Source organism: Scylla paramamosain, chromosome 34 (assembly GCF_035594125.1).
Source record: "Scylla paramamosain isolate STU-SP2022 chromosome 34, ASM3559412v1, whole genome shotgun sequence".
NCBI lineage: Eukaryota > Metazoa > Arthropoda > Malacostraca > Decapoda > Portunidae > Scylla > Scylla paramamosain.
Window position 1 is genome coordinate 2,659,538 of NC_087184.1, and position 24,734 is coordinate 2,684,271.

Here is a 24,734-nt window from a genome sequence, read left to right on the forward strand (position 1 = left end):
TGAGAGCAGATCCAACGAAAGACAAAATTATTACAGGGGTATGGTTTTTTAGCGTGTCGAAACGGAGAATGCTGGTGGAAGTGTTCAAAATATTCGGTCACATCGGTGCTGAAGATTATTTTACAGTCGATCGATCAAACCTTACAAGGAGACGTAACACTTGCAATAACTGATGAAAGATTAACCAGACGAAACCAAACGCTGCTTCATGTCTACAAACAGAATTCTTCACTCTACAAAGTCAATAGATTATTTTTTTTTTCTTTTATGTAAGAGGTTCTGTCCAAGAACACCGAAAAAAAAAAAAAAACGACTCAGGGAAGATGCCAGTTCCAAAGGAGTAATCCAAAACAATATTCAAAATTAAGGGAAGTGTCTAGCAATCACAGCTTTGAAGAGAATATTAACCAAATACTTATGCATCGTCTTGGCAAAACTTCAATTCTTTTGAGTGATTTCACGATCTTTCCTCGTTGCTTGCTTTATCTGCTTTGTCTGTTATTGAAATAGTGATGTCTTTGTTCCCATAAAAGAAAGTTCATGTAACTTTTGTCTTATCTCTTCCTTTTCTACCGGCTCCTCTTCTACCAGCTGATGGGAGAGGAAGGCGGGGAGGAGCCTTCATCTTTACTTTCTTGCATCTCTTACTTCAGATTAGACAATGTACAACTTATCACAAACAGCCATGTAAGCAACTACAGCAGGTCTGTTGCTGTTACTTCCCTTCGTGTTCCTTTGTTTTGTGTTTCTCCTCCTCCTCCTCCTTACCAAACAGCCCTGCAAGGAGCTAAAGGTCTGTTGCTGTTTGGTTGCCCTTTGTAATCCTTTGTAATCCTCCTCGTCTTCGTCTTCCTCTTCCCTTGTTCTTTCTCCTATTAACAGAAACTCCTACTTATCTCCCTCCTCATCCTCCTTTCTTTTTTTTTTTATCTTGCACTAACAGATCCTCCTCCTCCTACTCCTACTCCTCCTCCTCCTCCTCCTCCTCCTCCTCCTCCTCCTTCTCCTCCTCCTCCTCCTCCTCCTCCTCCTCCTTCTCCTCCTCCTCAGCCTATATTAGCAGCATCCCTCAGCAGGCGAGGGAGTGGGAGGCCCTGGGCACGCCCCCGGGTCCCCCTAACAACAGGGCAGCGTGTGGCGGGCGAGGGTAAGGAGCGATTGAGCGCCGAGAGAAGACAGGTTTGAGAACAATTCAAATCTCGCGAGGACCATTACCTCCCGCCTCTTAGTCACACGAACTTGTGGCCTCGCGCACCTCTTAAACCTACCCTTCCCTCCTCCCCCTCCCCCTCTCTCTCCCCCTCTCCCTCTCTCTCTCTTGGACACACCTGTCACCTGTACGTAGGAAGTTTTCTCGTTGAGGATTCTACGTAATAAAACATCAGTGTTGCTGTAGTGATGTTAAAAAGGTGTTATTTTTTGTATCTGACCTTTTAATTGACGTTATTCTGATGTTTCAAAAGATCGTTCTTGTATTTTCTTCGTTATTGATAATGTGGTGTTGCAAAAAGGATTCTTTTCAATATAACTTTCTTAGTGCTGCACCTTTACTGTTGAGAAATACTGTAAATTCTTTCATATTCACCTTTGCTAATTTAATAGGTGTTGAAAAAATAAAGTCCTTTCAATCTTTCTTCTTACATTTTTCGTGTAATTTTTTCCATATCTGTTCTCTACAATTAAACATGAATACGACTAAAAATTTTTTTGTAGTGAAAGCAGAACATTTTTTGACATTTTTACACAACTTCCTCATTGTTTGTTACTTTTAAGCTCCGAAAGTAAATTATTTAAATGTGAGCTTTACTTAAAACGAACTTTGAAAAATTGCATAAAAAAATGTCTTCCAGTAATATAAGCTTGCACAGTAGAGACATTTCAATACACGTGATCTGAACAGCCTTAACTTTATGCAAACTTAAACGAGTATATCAAAGACCTCCCCAATAACATAACCTTTTACAGTACAGATATACGAAGTAACCAACAGTCCTTACATAACATCAAGACTTAAACGACTATATCAGAGACTTCCGCTGCGATATAGTACTTCAAACTACTAATGAGCCAATAAATGCCACCCAGTCAAGATTCCAGCTTCTCACAAACTTTAACAATTTCACTAAAGAATTATCCCGCAACGCAATCCCTTAGAGTACAGATGCATCACACATAAATACACACAAATACCACCCATTCCTAACACAAACTTTAAACATAATAAGGGTTTTTTTTCCCCCTTGACATGATCTTTTACAGTACAGACATACCAATAAACAAAACACTCCTAACATTTCATTTCATCTCCCACCTGATACGGACTTCAAAAACTGCATCAGCCATTCCCCAAGTAACATGATCCTTTGATTTAGAATACAACGTGCAAATATTTCAGCTCCACTTCGGGCGATGGCTTCAACAAGACGAACACAGTCAAAGCCACGCCAGGAACTGCATCTAAAGTTCACGAAAGGCAAGGAAAACGAGGTGTGTGGGTACTTGTCAACAGCGCCTCCTTTCACGTCCCGCCCTACCCGTCCCGTCACTAACCTGCAGGAGGGAAAGAAAACAGGGAAAGAAAAGGTTAATCACGTAAATACAAAGCGAGGCAAATTAGAAAACCAGAAAATTGGTGATAATGAAAAACAAATGTGATGAAGAACTACAATTTCCTGTGCGAATTGCAAACACAACCCGGCCATTGTCTTCGTCTTTTCCCGCCGCCCCGCCCCGCCCGCCCCGCCCGCCCCGCCCCGCCCCGCCCCGCCGCGACCTTCAACACTGCACCCAAGAATGAAAAAATCGGAAAAAAAAAAATCAAATCGCTGCCGAGTCAAAATTTTCCATTAGAGAAATTACATTAATGTACGTGTTTATAAGTCGCCACGTGACATTTTTAAGCAAAAAGTTCATAAAATTAAGGCCGAAACATTAAAAGATCCTGCATGGATAATGGCGCTCACACACACACACACACTTTGCCAAATTTCAGTAGCATGTGGTAAATACAGGGCTAGGAGGAGGGGGAGGAGAAGGAAGGAAGGAGAAAGAGGAGGAAGAGGAAAAGGAAGAGGAAGAGGAAGAAGAGGAAAAGGAAGAGGAAGAGTCGAGAGTACGATTCCATAGAACAACCAGTGATAGAAATTCAGATCCTTGCATAACCAACTCTGAGAAATACTAGACAAAAGAGAGGATAGTACAGCAAAAGGCTTCTCTCCACCCACCACACCCTCCAGCTGGAAAAACATCATGCAAAATGGAAGACAAAGAAACACGCAGAATTTTCACATTAATGATGAAAGCGGATTGTTGTTCACCCTATGAACTCTACTCCAATGAAAATGAATACCTGATAATTCTAATAGTGCAAAAAAAATCATAAAAAAAAAAAAATACAATATATAGCAATAGAATAAATAGTGTGCGGAGGAGGAGGAGGAGGAGGAGGAGGAGGAGGAGGAGGAGGAGGAACAAGGAAAAAAACACGAACAAGAAGAACAAGAAAAAAGAACAGGAGAAAGAGGAACAACAACAAACACGGAACAAAGACAAGAACAAGAAGAAAACAAGAAGAAAAACAATACGAAAAATAGGAACGAGAAGCAATACAAAACCAGAAAAAAAGAGTAACAAGAAATAAGAGACGACAAAAATCACGAGGAAAAGGAGAAAAAAAAAAAGGAGGCGGAGGAGAAGAAGCAGAAAGAAGAAAAAAGAGGAGGAGGAAGAGGAGGAGGAGGAGGAAAAGGAAGACAAAACCAGGTGACTCTAACACCCACTAATCCCCATTTTTATCCTTGATTCACGGGGAGAAGGTCAATCCTCCTCCTCCTCCTCCTCCTCCTCCTCCTCCTCCTCCTCCTGTTAGCAGTACCCACGGTATTTCCAGCTCCTGCAATTTGCCAAGTGGTGTTTCATGCAAGTGCAAAAACAGAGAGGTGAAGGATAATAATATGTCGGATATCTAGCAGCCTGTGTGTGTGTGTGTGTGTGTGTGTGTGTGTGTGTGTGTGTGTGTCGGATATCTAGCAGCCTGTGTGTGTGTGTGTGTGTGTGTGTGTGTGTGTGTGTGTGTGTGTGTGTGTGTGTGTGTGTTTATTAGTATCATTATTATTATTATTCCTAGTAGTAGTATTCTTTTTGTTGTTGTTTTGTTGTATTGGTGGTGGTAGTAGTAGTAGTAGTAGTAGTAGTAGTAGTAGTAGTAGTAGTAGTAGTAGTAGTAGTAGTAGTAGTAGTAGTAGTAGTAGTAGTAGTAGTAGTAGTAGTAGTAGTAGTAGTAGTAGTAGTAGTAGTAGTAGTAGGTGGTGGTGGTGGTGGTGGTAACAGTAATTTTCTAGAAAACGGAAGCCGAAATTAACAAACTTTCATAAAACAGAAAAAAAAAGAAAATAAACAATCACAGGAAAAATAACGAAACAATACAGACGAAGAAAAGAAAAGAAAACAGAGAGAGAGAGAGAGAGAGAGAGAGAGAGAGAGAGAGAGAGAGAGAGAGAGAGAGAGAGAGAGAGAGAGTATCCACCACCACCACATCCCCTCACCCCAAAAATCTGGTCACGGGATAATAAATAACATAGCCCACCCCTTTACACCCCCAAAAAAGACCCTTCCCCTCTTTCCCCTCTTTAAAAACTGAAAAAGATACTGCCTCACCCCGCTGCCTCATGAGGGGAGACACCCATTCCCATCTTCCTCACTGCAGGAGAGGGAGAGACACAGAAAAGAGACACTTGCGGCAACAAAGGAGAATGAGAGGGAAAACAGAAAATTAGACACACGCCCCTTTCCAGCATCCAGCACCATCTCCTGTTTTCTTTATCTAAGGTATTTACTTCATCTTTAGTTTACCCTTCGAGAGAAATTATTAGGTCACGGTTCCTAAATAATGTTGGTGTTGGTGTTTTTTTTTTCTTTTTTTTTTTTTTTTGGTGGAGGGGAAACTGCTTATGGTTCAGCATTTTACCATGATGGTAATACTGATGGGTGAGATGGTGGTAGTAGTAGTAGTAGTAGTAGTAGTAGTAGTAGTAGTAGTAGTAGTAGTGGTGGTAGTAGTAGTATATTTATGTTATTGCTGCTGTTGCTGTTGTTGTTGTAGTTCCAGTAGTAGTAGTCCTTGTTGTTGTACCAATACAAGTACTAGCTGTTGTAGTTGTTATTGTACCAGTAACAGTAGCAGTAGTAGTAGTAGTAGTAGTAGTAGTAGTAGTAGTAGTAGTAATTTTAGAATTAACAGCAAGAAAGAAAACTGACGAAAACTTCAATCCTTCTATTTTACTTATAATGAGCGAAAATAAAACTATATTCGCAGCAGCAGCAGCAGCAGCAGCAGCAGCAGCAGCAGCAGCAGTAGTAGTAGTGACAATTTCTAATTTAAACCTGTACCAAAATAAAAATAAAAATAAAAGCAAAATGCAAAAACTACCGCATCCATTCAGGGGAAACTTAAATAGACGGAAAACTTGAAGGTTCTCGCTCCAACACATCTTTTTTTTTTATCTTCTTCTTTTTCCGTCTCCGTCACTCATTTGCATAGCCTGAGTCATGTGCATAATTTTACGAGAGCGCCGCGTGTTGCTATCGCGCGGTGGGCGGTGGGCGCGGCGGGGGCAAGGCACCCACACCACCTGCACCCACCCACCCACCCACCCTCTCCCTCTCCTTCTCCCCCTCTCTCTCTCTCTTCTTCCCACACTTAAGCTCAAATAGGTATCTTCTTTGCTCCCCCACCCACACACGTGCCCGCCCATGCTAATCTTTGCGCCCACACACACCTCTCCCCTTTCATGCTCGCATCTTGCCCACACACACACACACACACACACACACATTTTTATCATTTATATAATGAGAGAGAGAGAGAGAGAGAGAGAGAGAGAGAGAGAGAGAGAGAGAGAGAGAGAGAATTTTCCTTTTATTCTTCTAGTTTAGTTTTTTCTTTCATTTTCACCTCTAATATATTCAGTCTACATCTTCGGCTTTCGTTTTTTTTTTCTTTTTTTTTTCCTTTATTAGCAAGATTTTTTAGTTATTTTTTTCTTAGTTTCCTTCTGTATTTTTTTTCTCTGAATCTACTTCATACATTTATTCAATTTCCCTTCATCAAGTGTCCATTTCAAGTATCCATCTTAAGTCTTTACTGCTTTAATTTGTACTTTTTCTTTTTCGTCTTAGTCTTTTTTTTTTATAAGTACTTATTAACGGTTTCTTTTCTAATATCAGCATCCATCCATTTCTCTTTCACTGCATGTAAGTTTTGTCCACTCCTTGTCTTGCATTTTTATAGACTCTTAGAGATTTTTATTGCCTTCTAGTTTTCCTTCTCTTTATTTTCTCATCTGTCGTATTTATTTATCTTAATATCCATTTTACGAAGTTTTACCACGTTCATTTTCCTTCATTTCCGTTTTCATTGCATAAAGATACAGTCCATCTCTTTTTTTTTTTAGTTACTTTTTATTATCTATACTAATTCTTCTTCTGTCTTCTCTCCCATACTTAATTTCAATATACTTCAATTTTCGTTCCTTTTCATGTAACTTTTTAATTATTTCCAACTACTTTCTCCTTCCTTTCTCTTTGACTTTCCTTTAACGTAACTCGTTGAAAATCTTTCCTATTTTTTTTTTTTTTTCTCGTTTGCAGTTTCTAAAAATTAAATTCATTCTATCTTTAATTTTCATCTTCATGTAACCCTTTATTTTATTTTTTTAGTTTTTTTTCTTTTCCTTACTTTAACATAACTTAACATCTTGCCTATTTCCTCGTTGCCTTTTCTTTCATATACATTTAGTCTACTCCTTATATTCTTTTCACGGTACTCTATTTTCTTCTAGCTTTTCCTTTACTTTCGTGATTTTTACATCTTTTCTAGTTTTTATTCGTTTGCTTTTTCTCTCCCACACATTCAATCTATTTTTTTTTTCACCTTCACTTAGCCTTTTTTAAACTTTCATCTTGCTTTTCCTTCCTATTTCCTTCCTCTTTCTTTAACGTAACTTTTTGCAGTATTTTTCCTGATTTTCTTTTGCCCTTTCTCATATATATTCAACCCAGTCTTATCTTCATTTTCACGTAACATTTTATTTACTTCCTTCTTCCTTTTCCTTAGTTTCTCTGTCTCTTTCTTTAACGTAATTCTTTTTAACATCTTACCTAATTCTTCTTTAACCTTTTCTCACATTAAACCGTCTACTTCTTACCTTCGTCATCGTAAACTTCTATTTTCTTCCATCTCTCTCTCTCTCTCTCTCTCTCTCTCTCTCTCTCTCTCTCTCTCTCTCTCTCTCTCTCTCTCTCTCTCTCTCTCCCCCAACGTAACTTTTCAACATCTTTCTTTCCTCTTCAGCCTTCTTTCGTTCTTTAAATGGAGTCTACTACATATCTTCTTTTATCTTTCCCTCCCTTTCTCTCTCCCATGACACAAACTGCGCCTATACTCTTCATTCTTGGCGGCCTTCAAACATCAGGACGCTACGCTGTGTGGATCATCGAGGCGCCATAACGGGTTAATGACGATACCTGGCTGCCCGTGTGTTTTCCCTCTCATTTCTCCGTTAAAAGTTTCGCCGTAATGAAGAGTTTTGCCCTTTTATGGATTTTTTTTTTTTTTTCAGACAGGTGTTTTGTATTGTATGACTTTATCGGTCTGTGTGTGTTTGTTGGGGTGTTTATTTATTTATTTATTTATTTATTTTTAGTGGGGTTTTTTTTTTTCGGAGGGTTTTTGAGTGTGGGTGGTTTGTTTCTAGTGGTTTGTATAGTTAGTCATTCGTTCTCCATCTGGTAGCGGTAGTTGAATAGTGAGTTTGTGTCGTTGTTTCTTGTATATTGTAGGTAAAATATGCCTCTCTCTCTCTCTCTCTCTCTCTCTCTCTCTCTCTCTCTCTCTCTCTCTCTCTCTCTCTCTCTCTGATACACACGCACACACACGCACACACACACACATTAGCTTTAATAGGTAACACACAGGGAGAATCTTCGTTGCTTTTAAAAGGTAATAACATCTACCTACACACACACACACACACACACACACACACACACACACAGCAGGCACATCACATTACATCCTGCTCATTAACATTCTCATTCCCTCATATCCTCCCCGGGCGCCGCTGCTGCTACTGACCAAACGAAACTTCGAAAAAAAAATAGCAATAACAATAAATTAAAAACTCGTGCAAAAAAAAAAAAAAAAAAAAAAAACGAATTCATGTATTTATATAATTCTTGGTATTCCGTCACGTGAGGTCGCCCCGTCACATCTAATTGCGGATCGTAATCACCCGAACTACTCATTACCAGCCGAGCCAACAGGCGCCATAAGCACTTAAAATCACCGATGCCAATTAACGCAATGCTGGGAATTACCACAGCCCGGAGAATTGCCTGTCAAGCGTGTCATTGTTCTCTCTCTCTCTCTCTCTCTCTCTCTCTCTCTCCTCTCTCTCTCTCTCTCTCTCTCTCTCTCTCTCTCTCTCTCTCTCTCTCTCAACCCTTTTTTCCGCCAGTCCTTTTCCTCTGCCAACTTCTATCCTTATTTCTTTCATTCTCCTCCTGCTCCTCCTATTCTTTTTTTTTCTCTTATCCTCCTCTTCTTTCTCTCATTCTCCTCCTAGTATCTTCTACTAACTTCACCCTTTTGTCTTTGTTCCTCATTTTTTCCTTCTTTTCTTATTATCTTCCTCGTCCTGCCTCCTCCTCCTCCTCCTCCTCCTCCTCTTCTTACTCTACTGTCTTTATTCCATTCTTTGTTCATTTTTTCGTTCCACATCGCCTCTTCTTGTTCCTCTTTTCCTCGTTCTCCTCCCTCCTCCTCTTTTTCTTCTTTCTCTCATTTTCTTTCTCCTCTTCCGCTTTTCCTGTTCCAGTGTTCCTCTTACAAAGAAAATCATCACTCTTTTTTCTCTACTAATTTTACTCCTTTCCTTCGTTTCTTATTTCCTCCTATTTTTCCTCTTACTCCCGTCCTTCTCTATTCCTCTTTCTTTCTTCCTCATCTCTCTCTTCTACTCCCTTTCCTTTGTTCATTTCCCTCAGCCCACCACCCACCCCTCCTCCTCCTGCAGGGGTCGTCATCACCGCTGCTATAAAAGATCGTACAAGGCAGGCCGGGTCGTGTGCAGGGGGCCGCCATGTGCTGGGTAGGTAAGCCGCTTGTTAACAGGTGAAGGCAGGTGTTACTATCGCTTAATGAGTCATAATGGACAGCTTATGTACCTGCCCGTCCTCCACCTGTGTGTGTGTGTGTGTGTGTTAATGCTAAGGCAGGCGGTTCGACGCGCAGTTAAGAGTAAAAAGAATAAAAAAAAACAAGGTACTAAAAACGCACACACACACACACACACACACACACACACACACACACACACACACACACACACACTAAAATGACGTCGTGTCGAAGCGAGAACAAAAAATTCGTCTCGTCTTGTCATCTTACCTGGACACACCTGAACACTTAATTGGCGAGGTGTGTGTGTTGTGTCACCAGGTGATTACGTGCCCCATCCATCACGCAAGGTGAGAGTGATGGGACTGTGATGGGGGGGTGATGGGGGGGAATGGTGATGATAGGGGGTGATGGTGATGATGGTGATGGCAGATTACGTAGGAATGACGAAGAAAGAACCGATACTAGATGATGATGATGATGATGATGATGATGGAAGAGGATGGTGATAGAGAGAATGGTGATGGGAAATGATGCGTTAAAATAGTGATATGGGGAGAAATGTGAGGGAATGGTGAGGGTGTAGGAGAGAATAATGAGAGGATTGGAATAATGTGAGAAAAAATAGTGATGAGACCAATGGGAAGGTGAGGAGAGAGAATAATGGAGGAGGAAAATGATGATAGGAAAGAACAGTGATAGAAGAGAATGATGATGGAACATGAGTGTGATGGAGGAGCATGTTGGTGAGATGGTGATGAAAAGAAAGTGACGATGGTGAAAAGAACAGTGACAGAAGAGAATGATGATGGAACATGAGTGTGATGGAGGAGCATGTTGGTGAGATGGTGACGAAAAAAAGTGACGATGGTGAAAGAGGATGATGCTGTAGAGAGGAAAAGGACAGCAAGGAACACAGATATAATGAAAGAGGACAATAAAGGAAGAAAAAGAAAAATTAATGATGCCAGAAACGGAGGAAACTATAAAGTGGGAAATGAAAGGAATGGAAAAGAATGAGATGAGAGACTGAACATCGTATGGGAGAGGATGAAGGGAATGGAAGGGAAGACAGTCTAAGGGATATAGGGGAAATGGGAGAGAGAATTCTTAATAACGGGATTTTTTTTTTTCTTTCTACGTTTGGGAAAATATTATAAGCGTTTTCTTTGTTTCACGGTTCTAAAGATGCGGGATTGCTGTTGGGGTTAATCACTTTACGGAGGAGATGAGGAGAATAAAGAGTTGGAATGGGGAAATGAGAAATGGGAGGAGAAAGAAGGAAAGGAAAAATGGTTGAAGATTGAAAAGAAAGGGCCTTCAAACCTAACACTTCGATCCCTCATTCAATTCCTTACCTATGATCAATCTTAACAACAACAACCACGTAATGTTTAAAATCGTGAAAAAAAAAAAAAATTCACACACACCCTTATCACAAATAAATCCTGAATCAAAGAGAGTCATAGGAAGAACAAAAACAAGCCTTTAAACCTTAAAAATAATTAATTGCAACAACAATCCTGTATCTTGAATATCGTGAAAGAAAGAATAATTCACATAATATTGTCCAGTTAAAAAAAAAAGGAGAGTATTAAAAAAAAAGTTAAACAGAACCAGAGGAAGAACAAAAACATGCCTTGAAACCTTAAAAAAAAAAAAAATACATATATACTGATCCCAATAACAATCCCGTATCTTGAATATCGTGAAAAAGAAAATTCACTTTTTTTCTAAACTTTAAAACAAGTATTAAAAAAAAAATGGAACCAGAAAAAGAATAAAAGACATGCCTTGAAATCTTAAAAAGTATATATATATACTAATCTCAATCACAATCCTGTAATTTTCATATCGTAAGAAAAAGAACATTCATAATATTTTCCCAAAGCTTAGAAAAAACTGGATTAATCACAAAATATTCTACAATAAAAAAAAAACCTGAGGAAGAACAAAACCGTGTCTTTAAACCTAATAATAATAATAATAATAATAATAATAATAATAATAATAATAATAATAATAATAATAATAATAATAATAATAATAATAATAGTAGTAGTAGTAGTATACATGACTGACATTTATAAAAACCTACAATTCAATCTTACCAAATTTTCTAACTTATAAACTAGTATGGCAATATTTCTTGGGCAATCGTATTTTTTCATAAGAGCATAATTATCTGAGCCTTGATAGCACCACCGTGTTTTCATTCACTTCAAGGCTCCTGAACAACAACAAGGCGGCGGTTATTACACCTCTCGTAATTCTGTTCCTACTTGATAACTTTAGGTCTAATCTTTCCCAAAACTTTATATTAGTAATGTTCCAGTTCAAGTAAATCCCTCGCGTTCCAATAACAACTTCTACCAAACTCTGAAAAACGGGAATAAAAACAGGAATTATTTAAAAGACTTCATTCTTTCTTTTAAAACTTCACACATAAGGCAATTATTCTTTTCACACACTAAACTCGCGCTTCTAATTTGTTCCCCCGCTTAAACATTCAGAACAGAACAATATTATCCAAACTTTCTCAAGAAGGTATAGACAAAAGAAGATGGACAAAAAAATAAATAAAATAAAATAAAAAATCTCTATAAAGACAAAAAAAAATCTAAATATTAAAAAAAAAATCAAAATTAATGAAAAATACAAGATTCATTCATAAAAGATCCTCCTAGTCCAACTTTCAAAATAAAAAAATAAAAAAACATTAAGAAATACAGGATTTGTCTTAAATGAATAAAAAAAAGAAGGTATGTATAAACCCTTGCTTCTTTTCACACACTAACCTCAAACTTTCAGTATTCTCACAATAAAACATTCTGGCCCCTAAATAAAAGAAAAAAAAACTGTATGTATGAGACAATCCCTCTTTTTTTACACTTTTATTTTACTCAGAATTTTTTTTCATATATATTTTTCTACTAATACGTCCAGAGAAAAGAAAATCGTCTTTAAAATTCGAGTACTGTGTTGTTTTTCTCTTCTTATGATTAACTTTTTTTTTATTTATCTCTAATCAAACACTGAAAACATACTCATTAAAAAACAAAACATTAAACTATTCTTTTTTCTATCTTCAAATTTATTCTTATATTCAAGCAGCTGGTAAAAAAGTCCCCCCCAAAAAATTCAAATATTACCAACTCTTCTTTTCACTAAATTCACTAAAAGTATTCTTACAATTCCTCCTATTCTAAAAAAAAAATAAAAATATTACCTATCCTTCTTTTCACTAAACGTATTCTTACAATTCATCCTCCTTTTCTAGACACTGACAAGACAATCGCTCTTAAAATAAATAAATAAATAAACGTACAAAATAAACAAACATCAAACCACCCTCTTTTCACATATTAAACTCACTGTACTAATCTATTCTTTTATTCATACACACTAACATAAAAAATAAATAAATAAAGCCCCATTTTATATTACCCCCATGTTCCTCGACCCTCTGGCGGCCTCCCCCTTTATAAATGCTAAAAAATCAGAGCTCTGGTGGGCCAAATAGTAATTTCGTGAGGGTCATTCCGTGAAGCGAGCCCCCTAAAAAATACCTCCCTTATGGTTCTTCCCTTACCCTCGGGACCCATACACGAGGGAGGGGAGGGACGAGGGGAAGAGGAGACGGAGGAGAGAGACAGAGGGTAAGGTAAGGGTAGAGAGTTGTATATGGGTTATAAACATAGGGAGAGGGAAGAATAAAGGGAAGGAAAGGAGGATACACAACGTAAGGGAGAGAAAGAGAAGGCTGGAGATGAGTTAGGAGTGTAATGACTGAAGGTAAAAAGATGCAAGGTAAACAAAGGAAAAGAATAAGAAGGGTAGGGAGGGGAAGGAAAAGATAGAGAGGTGTTACAGAGGAGGAGGAGAGAGAGGGAGGGATAGATACGAGATGAAAAGAAATAAAGAATTAAGGGAATGAATCAAGAAGGGAAGAAAATAGGGAAGAATAAAAGGGAAAAGAATAGAAGACAGGATTAGAGATGAGGAACAGATGGAGGAGGAGGAGGAGGAGGAGACAGTGATGGAGAAGAGGTATGGAGGAAGGTATAAGCTATAATTTTAAAAAATGCATGAAAAGAAATAGGGTAAAGTAAATGAAAGGAAAGAATAGAAAAGAGAAGAATGGAAAATAAGATAGATGAGGATTATGGGTTATGTACACAATAAAATTATAAAAAAAAGGGATAGGAAAGAATAATGAAAGGAATTAGGGATAGAGAAAGAAAGGAAGAGAAAAATAGTGATGAAGTATATTGAAAAAAAAATGTATGATTAAATAAATGAAAAAATAAACAGAGGAAATAGAAGATAGTAATGGTAAGGAATGGAAATGAATAGAGGAACAGGAGGAAAAAATGGAAGTAGACAGAAGAGAATGAAAATACGCAAAGGAGAGAGGAATGAAGGATGAGACAAAAGAGGGAGGAACGAATAACAAACAAGAGGAATATAAACATGAAAATAAAGACGAGGTAAGAGAGAACGAAGCAATGAAATGGGACAATAAATAAGAACAAAAACAAGAGAGAGAGAGAGAGAGAGAGAGAGAGAGAGAGAGAGAGAGAGAGAGAGAGAGAGAGAGAGAGAGAGAGAGAGAGAGAGAGAGAGAGAACTAAACAAAACTAAGCAAAACGCAGATGCAGAAACACAACAGATAATAAGGACAAATAACAAAAGAGACAGGGAAGGGACGAGGACCTGAAGGGTGGCCATTAGGGGCATTAGGGGCATCAAGGGGCAATAAGGGGGTGCCACCAGGACGCCCTAGTAATCCGTCATGGGGCAGGAGTCGGTGGCAAGGCGGACACCAAATAGCAATGATCGAGGCTGTCCCATTTTCTGCGTGAGGGACAAAAACTCCATCGCAGAAGAGCGGGTCGCGAGGCAAGACAGAGAGAGAGGGTGGGGGAGGTAAAAAGGGTTAGATCCTGCAGAAGCCAGCGAAGATAAGGGAGGGAAGGATGGAGGGGCTGGAGGAAGGGACTGGAGGGACTGGAGGGAGGGAAGGTAAGTAGCCGTGGGGCACTCTTCTGATGGCATCTCAGTGTGTAACCATTACCGCAACATTAGAGACAGCCTCCCTCCCTCCCCCTCCCTCCCTCCCTCCCTCTCCCTCTCTCTCTCTCTCTCTCTCTCTCTCTCTCCTGCCTTTCCTTGCCTGTCTCATTTCATTCTTTTCCTCCTCCTTCATTCCTACATGCTGGAAGGAAGGAGACAGAGAGAGAGAGAGAGAGAGAGAGAGAGAGAGAGAGAGAGAGAGAGAGAGAGAGAGAGAGAGAGAGAGAGAGAGAGAGAGAGAGAGAGAGAGAGAGAGAGAGAGAGAGAGAATTCTGACCTACATTCACCGTCTCTCTCTCTCGGGGACAGTCTTCTCAGAATTTGCAAAAGGTGTGCGTGGGAGGAAAACTGTCATTACTACAACTTTCTCTCTCTCTCTCTCTCTCTCTCTCTCTCTCTCTCTCTCTCTCTCTCTCTCTCTCTCTCTCTCTCTCTCTCTCTCTCTCTCTCTCTCTCTCTCTCTCTCTCTCTCTCTCTCTCTCTCTCTCTCTCTCTCTCTCTCTCTCTCTCTCATAACCCTGACCTAAAGTAACCTAATTTTTTCCTTACTAACTTGGATTCTCTCTCTCTTCCTTCATTAGTTTCATTCTTATTTCCTCTTTTCTTTGTGTTCTTATCTTTTTTTGTTTTTGTTTTTAAGGTTTTGGCTTCCTTGTTTTATGATTCTTTTTAATATCCGTTCGCTATTGTAATGATGTTTTTATTTCTCTATTGTAATGATGTTTTTATTTCTGAGTCGTTCGAGTGCTGAGTCGTCACCACCAGTTTCATCAGCCTCCCCCAACCCAAGGTGCTTTGTACAGGAGCCTTATCCGCCCATGTATGGATTACGCTTCACATACATGGGGGCTCCACTGATGCTGCTGCCTTGAACAGGGTGAAATCAAAGGTCTCATCAATTCCTGTACCAGTGTCTTCAGCTCAGCCTCTCTCTCTTCGCCGCAGTGTCGCATCTCTCGCCATCTTCTATAGTTACTTTCACACTAACTGCTCTTCTGATCTTGTTAACTGCTTGCCTCCTGTACACCCGCGTCTTCCCTGCACATAGTCTGCTTTCTCTCACCGCTATTCTGTTCTCCTCCCTAACGCAAGGCTTAACCAGTATTTCTAGTTTTTTCATCCCTTTTAATGGCGAACTCCGGAACTCTTTACCTGATCTCGTGTCTCCTCGTGCCTGCGACTCAGACTCCTTCACGAGGGAGGCTCAAGACAGTTCCTGTGATGCTGTCTTTCGGGATTGTGCTCGTTTGGAACCGACATCTTCTGTGGCCCTTCATTTTTTCGCTGTTTTTCATTGACATAATAGATAATTAGATTAATTATTATTATTATTATTATTATTATTATTATTATAATATTTATTATCATTATTTTATATATTATTATATAATAATTCCAACTACTACTACACTGCTACTACTGCTACTGTTACTGCTGTTATCACTATCTTTATTATTATTATTATTATTATTATTATTATTACTATTATAATAATAGTAGTAGTAGTAAGTAGCAATAGTATCAGTAGTAGTAGTAACAGTAGTATTATCATTATGGTCATTTTAATTATTGTCATTATTATTGTTATTATTATCAGTCTACTGTAAAACAGCGAGCCAGTAGTAAAGCCGATGAGGCTAAAAAATTATTTATTATTATTACTATTATTATTATTATCATTATTATTATTATCATCATCATCGTCATCATCATCGTCATCAATGCCATTATCTCATCATCGTCGTCAGTCATTACTATAATTATTAAACTATTACTATTATTATTATTATTGTTATTATTATTTTTATTATCAGCAGCAGCACTAATACCAACATCATTGTGTGTGTGTGTGTGTGTGTGTGTGTGTGTGTGTGTCCCCACTCTTCCCTCCCTGCCTTCCTTACCTGCGCAAGTACAGAGAAGGAGCTGCAAAAACAGGAGAGAGAGAGAGAGAGAGAGAGAGAGAGAGAGAGAGAGAGAGAGAGAGAGAAGAGAGAGAGAGAGAAGGAGAGAGAGAGAGAGAGAGAGAGAGAGAGAGCACCCAGTGAGCATGACCAATTGTTAATGGCAGCACCCACGGGCGTCAGGTCCCCCCTTCCCCCTCAACCCCCCCATTGGCTCCCCCTAATACACTACCTCTCCCTTTACAACCCCCCTGATTCCCCTCTCCCCTCTCCCCCTCCCCATTAACCTCTCCCAACCCTCCACTTAGCCCCATAACCCTCCCCTTACCCCCCTAAACACCCAACCCTCCCCCTTCCACCTGCTCCTCTCTCACCCCTCTCCCTCCCTCTCCCTGCTCTCACCGTGTTACCTGCCTGCCTTGCTCTTCACTCCCTTCCCTCTTTCCTGTTGCCCCTGCTGCGTCTGCTTGTGCCTGCTACCGTGTGTGTGTGTGTGTGTGTGTGTGTGTAGTGGTGGTGGTAGTAGAAAGATAGAAGATGGTTATTTTTTTTTTTTTTTACTTTTTTCATATTACTACCCAACATTATAATCGCAATCTCAACCTGGATTTGAATCAACCTTCCTTCCAGTCAGCCATCCCTACCAGCAAGTTATTCTCCTTGTCTATCCACCTTCCAGGGTCGATCCATCTTTCAACCAACCATCCATCCATTCAACGCACTTTCCAGTCAATCTTCCTTCCAGTCAATCTTCCTTACAGTTATTCCACTTTTCAGTCGATCTTCCTTTCAGTTAATCCCCCATTCAGTCAATCTTCCTTCCAGTCAACCAGTCTTCCAGTCAACCAGTCTTCCAGTCTACTAATTTTCCAGTTAGGCAATCTTCCAATCGGCCAGTCTTCCAGCCGACCCTCCTTCCCGTCCCCCAGTCAGTCAGTCAGTCAGTCAGTCACAAAAAGTCTTTCCGTCACCCACTTATAAGTCCAACCTGATCATGTATGCATTTCCGTGTGCGCTGTTACGTGACCCCTGCACACACACACACACACACACACACACACACACACACACACACACATTACTGTAATCTGCAAGTGCCCTCACTCACCCCCATCACGCTACCCTTCTCCGCCCAGGGACACGCTGCAATTTCTGCCCCACGCTATCTCTCTCTCTCTCTCTCTCTCTCTCTCTCTCTCTCTCTCTCTCTCTCTCTCTCTCTCTCTCTCTCTCTCTCTCTCTCTCTCTCTCTCTCAACCTTTTTCTTATACTATTTTCCTTTTTTCTTTTTTCCTTATTATATTCTCTCTCTCTCTCTCTCTCTCTCTCTCTCTCTCTCTCTCTCTCTCTCTCTCTCTCTCTCTCTCTCTCTCTCTCTCTCTCTCTCTCTCTCGTGATTATTTTGATTTTTCTCTCGAGTTTTTTCACATTTTTCCCGCCAGAGTGATGAACCCATATGCAATGAATGGCAGATGAAATTAGTAATACCACAAAAATAGAAAAAATATTGTGATTAATTTCATTCAGTAGCACCAAATGAACTAAAAATTGCGCCTCTCTTCCCCGCTCTTTAGTCATATTTTTCTTCCTATTCCTTTTTTTTTTTAGCATTTTTCTTCCTTCTTCATCCGTCACGCACGTTACCCGCTCATTCCTCTTACTCATTCATTCCTCATATGCTTCATTTCTTTCGTCTCACGTCACCACCACTGCCTCCACTCCATCCCTAACCATTATTACCACCACCACCACCACCACCACACACCAGCTAGCCACAATCACCATCACCACTACCTCCACCGTCACCGTCACCACCACCACCACCACCACACTAACCTTTCTCCCTCTCTCCTTCACCTACATTGTACATTTTGCACATTATTAGTCTCTCTCTCTCTCTCTCTCTCTCTCTCTCTCTCTCTCTCTCTCTCCTCTCCTCTCTCTCTCTCTCTCTCTCTCTCTCTCTCTCTCTCTCTCCACTTATTCTATTATTGATTTGTTTAGCTCCTCCTTTGAACCCTTTCAGTCCCATGTGGTCTAGTGGCTAGGATACCTGGCTTTCACCCAGGAGGCCCGGGTTCGATTCCCGGCATGGGAAAGTTTCTTTTTCTTTATTCAATTGTTTCATCGAACTTAATGTATTTTTATAACTTTTTTACTGCTTTTCTTTTCTTCCTTCATTATTTTTACTTCGTATTTTTCTAATGTTTTAGGGAGTTGCAATGTTCTCTTTTTGTACTTTTATAGGATTTTCTGGCTTTCAAAGTTTTTTTTTTATTCATTTTTCCTTTTTATTTTCGATTATTTTTATTTTTATTTTCACTAGACTAGGTCTCCTGACTATTTATCTACTTAACTTTTCTTTCAATGGGCTTTGTCTTTTTTTTTTTTATCTTTCACGAGTTTTTGAATATGGACTTCACCTGCTTTGTAAGAAAGAAAACATTAGATTTTCTGCGAATGAATACAAGTGATGAAGTAAACAGTGACTCCAGAAGCCTTTGTTTTGACTCATTTCATTGGTGAGGGTGAGAACTTTTTAAATGACCCTGTTGCAGTCACGTTCTGTGGTCAAGTAACGCACTACACTCGCTCTCACTGCATTCACCTTTCCCTCACTCCTATCTCCTCTGATCAGCTGAGAATCGATTACCAGTTTTTGTGTGGAGATTCTCAGCATATCCAGGAACTGAAGATTGATGAGTGCTAAATACTGCACTGGTGAGGTGCAGGATGCTCGGTTTCTCCCTATGGCTATACGCTACATAAGCTGCAAGTAACAGGGGACTGATTGACTGCTGCCTCCCTTCAAAGCGGCAAGCAAGGATGCCGCATTAGTCCTGCACCTCCACCTACACAACAGGCTCTTGATTAAACTTCATTATCAGCAGGACACTCAAGATGTCTAAGACTTTGGCGACGCACTCACTCTTCTGGGTTACAAATGGATTGGGTGCGTCTTTTATATATGTGAACGGAAGTAACGTGCAAAATAGATTTGTGCATTAGAGCAATAGCACACACCTGATTAATGGGACCCGTGCGTGGCCTGAATTTGCATATCAGCTCTATATCACGAGGCACAGTTGACAGGCACACTCATTTCCGCTTCAACAACCTGAAATTTAGACTTATTTATTTTCTAAGTTCTTATTTTTGTGAGTGGTGAGAATCCTTGCTCACACAGACAGGAAGTGGACCACTGCAGTAGTGTGCACTGGGGCTTTCTGAATTTTTTTTTTTTTTAAGTTTGAATTCAAAAGCTTACTAATGTAATTTCAAAATATTGCAATTTTAGTGTGTGGTCGTTAAGAATTGGTTCGTCTTCTTCACTGACACTGCGCTGTGGCTTGTTTCAGGGAGCAAGAATGAACAGATTTCCACATCAAACAGATCACCAGATGTATTTGGAATTTTTTTTTTTTCAGTTTTCCTTCTAGGTTTTCAAGGATGGAATGGAATAATGTCCCATTTTCCTTTTTTTTCTTTTTTTTTTTTTCCTTAGCTTCATCATCCTTTGAAAACATATCAGTCCTGCCTTCAGTCCCCTAATCCTAAGCCTTCACATTAACAAATGTCATAAAATTTTCGTTCTTCCTTTGCATGTCTGTATTGACCTTGTTCACAAGTTTAAACATATCATTCATATCATATCATATCATATCATATCATATTTTTGCATCTCAAATGTCATCAGCAAGTAATCCATGAAGTTCAATTTTCCTTCAAGAGTATTCGCACAGGTGAGCATTTCCTCTCGTGATTCACACACCCGCCACAGCACTGCCTCCTGACGATCCCTGACTCCTGTGTGGAGGAGACTTTTGGGAGCAAATCCCATGCATCACCACAATATGGAAAATAGTCTAGAATGCTTTGGTGTGATCTTATAAAGTTGGCCTTTTCCTATAGAATATCAAGAACTTTCCTGCCAAGTGTTCTTACAACAACAAACAATGCAGGAAACAACGTGTTGCACCTTCGCGGCTTTGAACAGGAAATTCTTGCTGATCTTATCATTGATGGACGACCACCTGTGCAAATTCCTACACATAATTCCCATGTCAAATCCATTTATCCCAAATATTCTCAGTGCAGGAAATATCTCCTGTCCAGAGCTTTGCACCAGTTCTTTGCGGCATAAACCTGCTAATTTCTTTTGTTACCACTAGTCCTTGTTAATTCTTGCATTAGAGAGCTGCACAGAAATGAGATGAGAGGAAGAAGAAAGTCTTGTATATAATCGCAAGATAAAATATGTGAACTGACAACCAGCAGCGCCGAGTGATGTGATGCAGACGGGTACGTGGACGGTGCTCGTTACTCGTTCAGTCATCGACAACTTCACATCTCCACCGTGAAAAAAAAGTAGCATTGCTCAACACGTTAAATATACATGCCTAGGAAAACTGCGGCAACGCACTTAGGCAACAGTCACGATGCGTAATTCGAGAATCGCTAATCTACACGCACGACATTGCCTCGCCAACGAGCCTTTACCCATCGCCCGACGTGGATTGTACCATCCTTTGTTTCTGTACTGTAGGAGCAGCTAGTTTTCTCTAATACACCAGTTATTGTCGTGTAGTTAAATTATACTGTATTTTCCGCCATAGTTAAATCATATACTGTATTTTCCGCCATACAAGACCCACCGGAGTATGGTACGCACTTATAATGTGGCAAGATATATTCAGAAAAATTAAAAACCATATTTAAAAAAAATATTCTGTCATATTTCCTTATACATCTGACCTAGAATCCTGAAAGAAAAGCCACAAGAAGCGCTTGTCCTATGCAGTGATGTTATGCAAGTCATCGGTGTTTTAGCTCAGCAAGGAGTAAAGATAGAATAACAATGTATCAACTCCCGCTCAGCAAGCGTGGTGGCCTGCACGTGTTCATTACGCTGGCGGCGGCACTGGCTGCAACTCACGCCCCCACACCTACATCTTGATTCCCTATCTGTCCTCACTACTCTCCTCACACCTCGAAAGAAATATTATTCCACTGCAAGTAAAAAAAGAAATCTGATTCCATGTAACAGGAGTAGACGAAACTGGCTTGTGTTTACGATTAACCATGCATCAGGACAAGGGCAAGTCACCCCTGTCTGTGATTCCTGACGTGTGTTGCTGGACTGTGGCCATCTAGTGTCTACGTCAAGACAGCAGTATTATACCACATGTTACATTAATTTTATACTTTACCATTATTTTGATTGGTGAACATCAACAAATATTTCATAATCACATATATATTTCATTCTGGAGACATCTGTGAAATATGGCGCCAGACGGAAGGGTTTACGGTGTTACTCATACTAGTAACAATAACCTTCATGCCTGCCAAAGCCTGACCATCGAGGTACAAGACGCAGGCTGATTTTTTTTTTTTTTTTTTCAGTGGCGAGAAATACAGCAGCATACTTAGGATCTACATATTCGTTAGTGTTTGATATCCATTAGTATTCAATTGCATCCACATTTGCCCCCCCACTCTTTTTTTTTTTTTTCCTTTCATCCACCTTCCCAATTACTTTCCTCTCTCTCTCTCTCTCTCTCTCTCTCTCTCTCTCTCTCTCTCTCTCTCTCTCTCTCTCTCTCTCTCTCTCTCTCTCTCTCTCTCTCTCTCTTTCACATGCATTTTCACATTTATCATTTATTTTCCATTCTTCTTTCATCCATTTCATCCAAGTATTTTCCTCTTATTTTCTTCTACTTTACGCTCTCTCTCTCTCTCTCTCTCTCTCTCTCTCTCTCTCTCTCTCTCTCTCTCTCTCTCTCTCTCTCTCTCTCTCTCTCAGCGCCAGTCTCCTATGATAAATTTGGTTCCAACTGTTTTAAAGCTAGTATCAAAACATTTTAGTATTGTTACTGCTGCCAGGAAATAATGCTCTCTCTCTCTCTCTCTCTCTCTCTCTCTCTCTCTCTCTCTCTCTCTCTCTCTCTCTCTCTCTCTCTCTCTCTCTCTCTCTCTCTCTCTCTCTCTCGACACCAAACAAACAGCTGAATGTGACAGGAATCTTTAAATACACATCAAAGCAGAGAGAGAGAGAGAGAGAGAGAGAGAGAGAGAGAGAGAGAGAGAGAGAGAGAGAGAGAGAGAGAGAGAGAGAGAGAGAGAGAGAGAGAGAGAGAGAGAGTATAACTTGCATTCACTTTTCAATTAACCCTCATCCCTGGTATTTCTAGTTTATTCGAGTGGAGTTTTGTGCCATCATTTTTTACACCAGACAAATGCTCTCCAGCCCACAGGCAAAATGAAAAAAAAGTAAAAAAAAAAATGTATATTCTATTTTTTGTTTCCTATTTTGCTTAATTGAAGTGCATTGGACGCGTAAAAAAAAAAAATGAAAAAAGAAAGCTGCGGAAGATTTGTAAAGAATTTAATCTGTGTCTTTATGAAGTGGAGGAGGAGGAGGAGGAGGAGGAGGAGGAGGAGGAGGAGGAGGAGGAGGAGGAGGAAGAGGAGGAGGAGGAGGAGAAACACAACAGAACACAAATGAACCACAAACAGTAGCACATCTATTGGTTCTTGCAAGGTTGTTTGTGATAAGCTACACTATCTAAAGAAAGAGAAGTAGGATGATGGAGACAGAGGAGAAGATGGAGGAGCAGCAGGAGGAGGAGGAGGAGGAGCAGCAGGAGGAGGAGGAGGAGGCGGAATACAAAGGGACACAATAGAATCTCAAAGGAAGAACAAACAGCAGCCGACTTGTTGGTCCTCAATATCCAGCATACGGTAAGACAATTTTGATAGTATAAAAGAAGGCTCCTCCCCGCCCACCGCTCCCCTCCCCCTCCCACCTGCCAGTGCAACATGGAGAAACCGTATGGAGGTATTATAGGAAAGACACAAGAACTATCACCACTGTTACTTTTATCCCAATCTTTAACCCTTTTATTTATGGTCATCTTCTGGTGGCATTCATAGTAGCATATAGAGTTTGGATGGACAGATAGTGTAAAGAGAAAATAAGAGATTCATTTTCTACATTTTGGGCTACAGAACTATTCAACATACTTTAGTACAAAAATTGACGTTTGAAAAGTTGCAAGGGATGATGGGAAAGGAATCTCTAACAGGGAATGGTTTAAGAAAAGGACGAAAAGGAAGAGGAGGTGGAGAAAGAGGAGGATGCGGTGTTGATTAAGATACTCGTCACAAACCTCCAAAAAATTTCTCTCTCTCTCTCTCTCTCTCTCTCTCTCTCTCTCTCTCTCTCTCTCTCTCTCTCTCTCTCTCTCTCTCTCTCTCCACCCACCCCCTTCGTCCCTCGCACCGCACGTTCCTCTCCTAAATAGAAGGACGTCGCGGTATAGACGAATTAATAATACACATAAGACGAGTGTGGCATCGAACCCTCCTTCTGAACCCTTGAATTCAATCGGGCAGCGTCATAGACACCGCAATCACAGGAGAATCGAACTCCACCTGTATACTATTTGGCCTCATAAAACACTTACGACTCGGCCCTCCTCTCCTTCGCCATTTTCACCTGCAGCTAAGGAGAAAAAAAGATGAAGACCAAAAGGGAAGGAGAGAAGTCTTCCCTAACCTAACCTTAGCCTAACCTCACCCCGATGGCAGATAGAAGATGTATGGTGGTGGTGGTGGTGGTGGCGGTGGTGGTGGTGAGAGGGTTCCGATAATGGTGGGAAGTGATGATGGGTGGTGTGTGGTGTGGTGAGCTTCTTTGGATGTTTGGGTGATGTGGTGGTGGTGGCGGTGGTGGTGGTGGTGGTAATAGTGCTACTGGTGGTGGTCGTGATGGTGTTGTGGGATTTTGGTGGTTATATTTTTTTAAACGGAAATATATGGTGGTTTGTAAACTGATGGTGATGGTGGTAACGATTCAAACAACACCCGGCACACCACCACCACCACCACGCTTGTTATGATGTTACCAGCAAAGCCTCTTTTTACTCACTCAACATAGGAGTCCAAAGGCAAGTTTTTGTGTTCACCAATTTTTAACACTTTTCTATACATCCCCACTCCCTCTCTCCCTCTCTCTCTCTCTCTCTCTCTCTCTCTCTCTCTCTCTCTCTCTCTCTCTCTCTCTCTCAGATGCGTTGCGTCATGCCTTCAGGTGAGCGGGTGGCGGCAGATGACTTAAATAAAGCACATTTCATTAGCACAGGTAATGTCTTTCTGGCCAGGCCGCGGCAGTGTCATGGTTTGGGAGATGAACCACGCAGGCCGCCTATCATTTGCCTGATTGCTAAGCTCACTCCTACACCCCCCTCTGCATTCCTACTCTCTCTCTCTCTCTCTCTCTCTCTCTCTCTCTCTCTCTCTCTCTCTCTCTCTCTCTCTCTCTCTCTCTCTCTTTCATTCCGTATCTTCGTCACTATCTTTCCCTCTTCATTCGATAGTTTCTCTCTCTCTCTCTCTCTCTCTCTCTCTCTCTCTCTCTCTCTCTCTCTCTCTCTCTCTCTCTCTCTCTCTCTCTCTCTCTCTCTCTTGCCCTAAAGATAAAAATACAGAAAACTATGAATAAACCAAAAAAATAAATTATCATCATCATTTATCATCAACACCACCACCACCACCACCACCACCACCATCCA

General features: G+C 40.3%; 1 long non-coding RNA gene and 1 other non-coding gene across 7 annotated transcripts in view; one reads left to right on the forward strand and one right to left on the reverse strand.

Moving 5' to 3' along the window:
- Window positions 1–1,622: 1,622 nt before the first annotated feature.
- LOC135090035 (uncharacterized) overlaps window positions 1,623–24,734 on the reverse strand; it is a 135,790-nt gene continuing 112,678 nt past the window's right edge. For all 6 annotated transcript variants that reach the window (XR_010261738.1, XR_010261736.1, XR_010261740.1 and 3 more), the window contains one exon: window positions 1,623–2,550. This is a non-coding gene — a long non-coding RNA (uncharacterized LOC135090035). The remainder of the gene's footprint in view (window positions 2,551–24,734) is intronic.
- On the forward strand, window positions 18,185–18,256 carry Trnae-uuc (transfer RNA glutamic acid (anticodon UUC)). Its single transcript has one exon. It is a non-coding gene; the product is annotated as a tRNA-Glu (tRNA).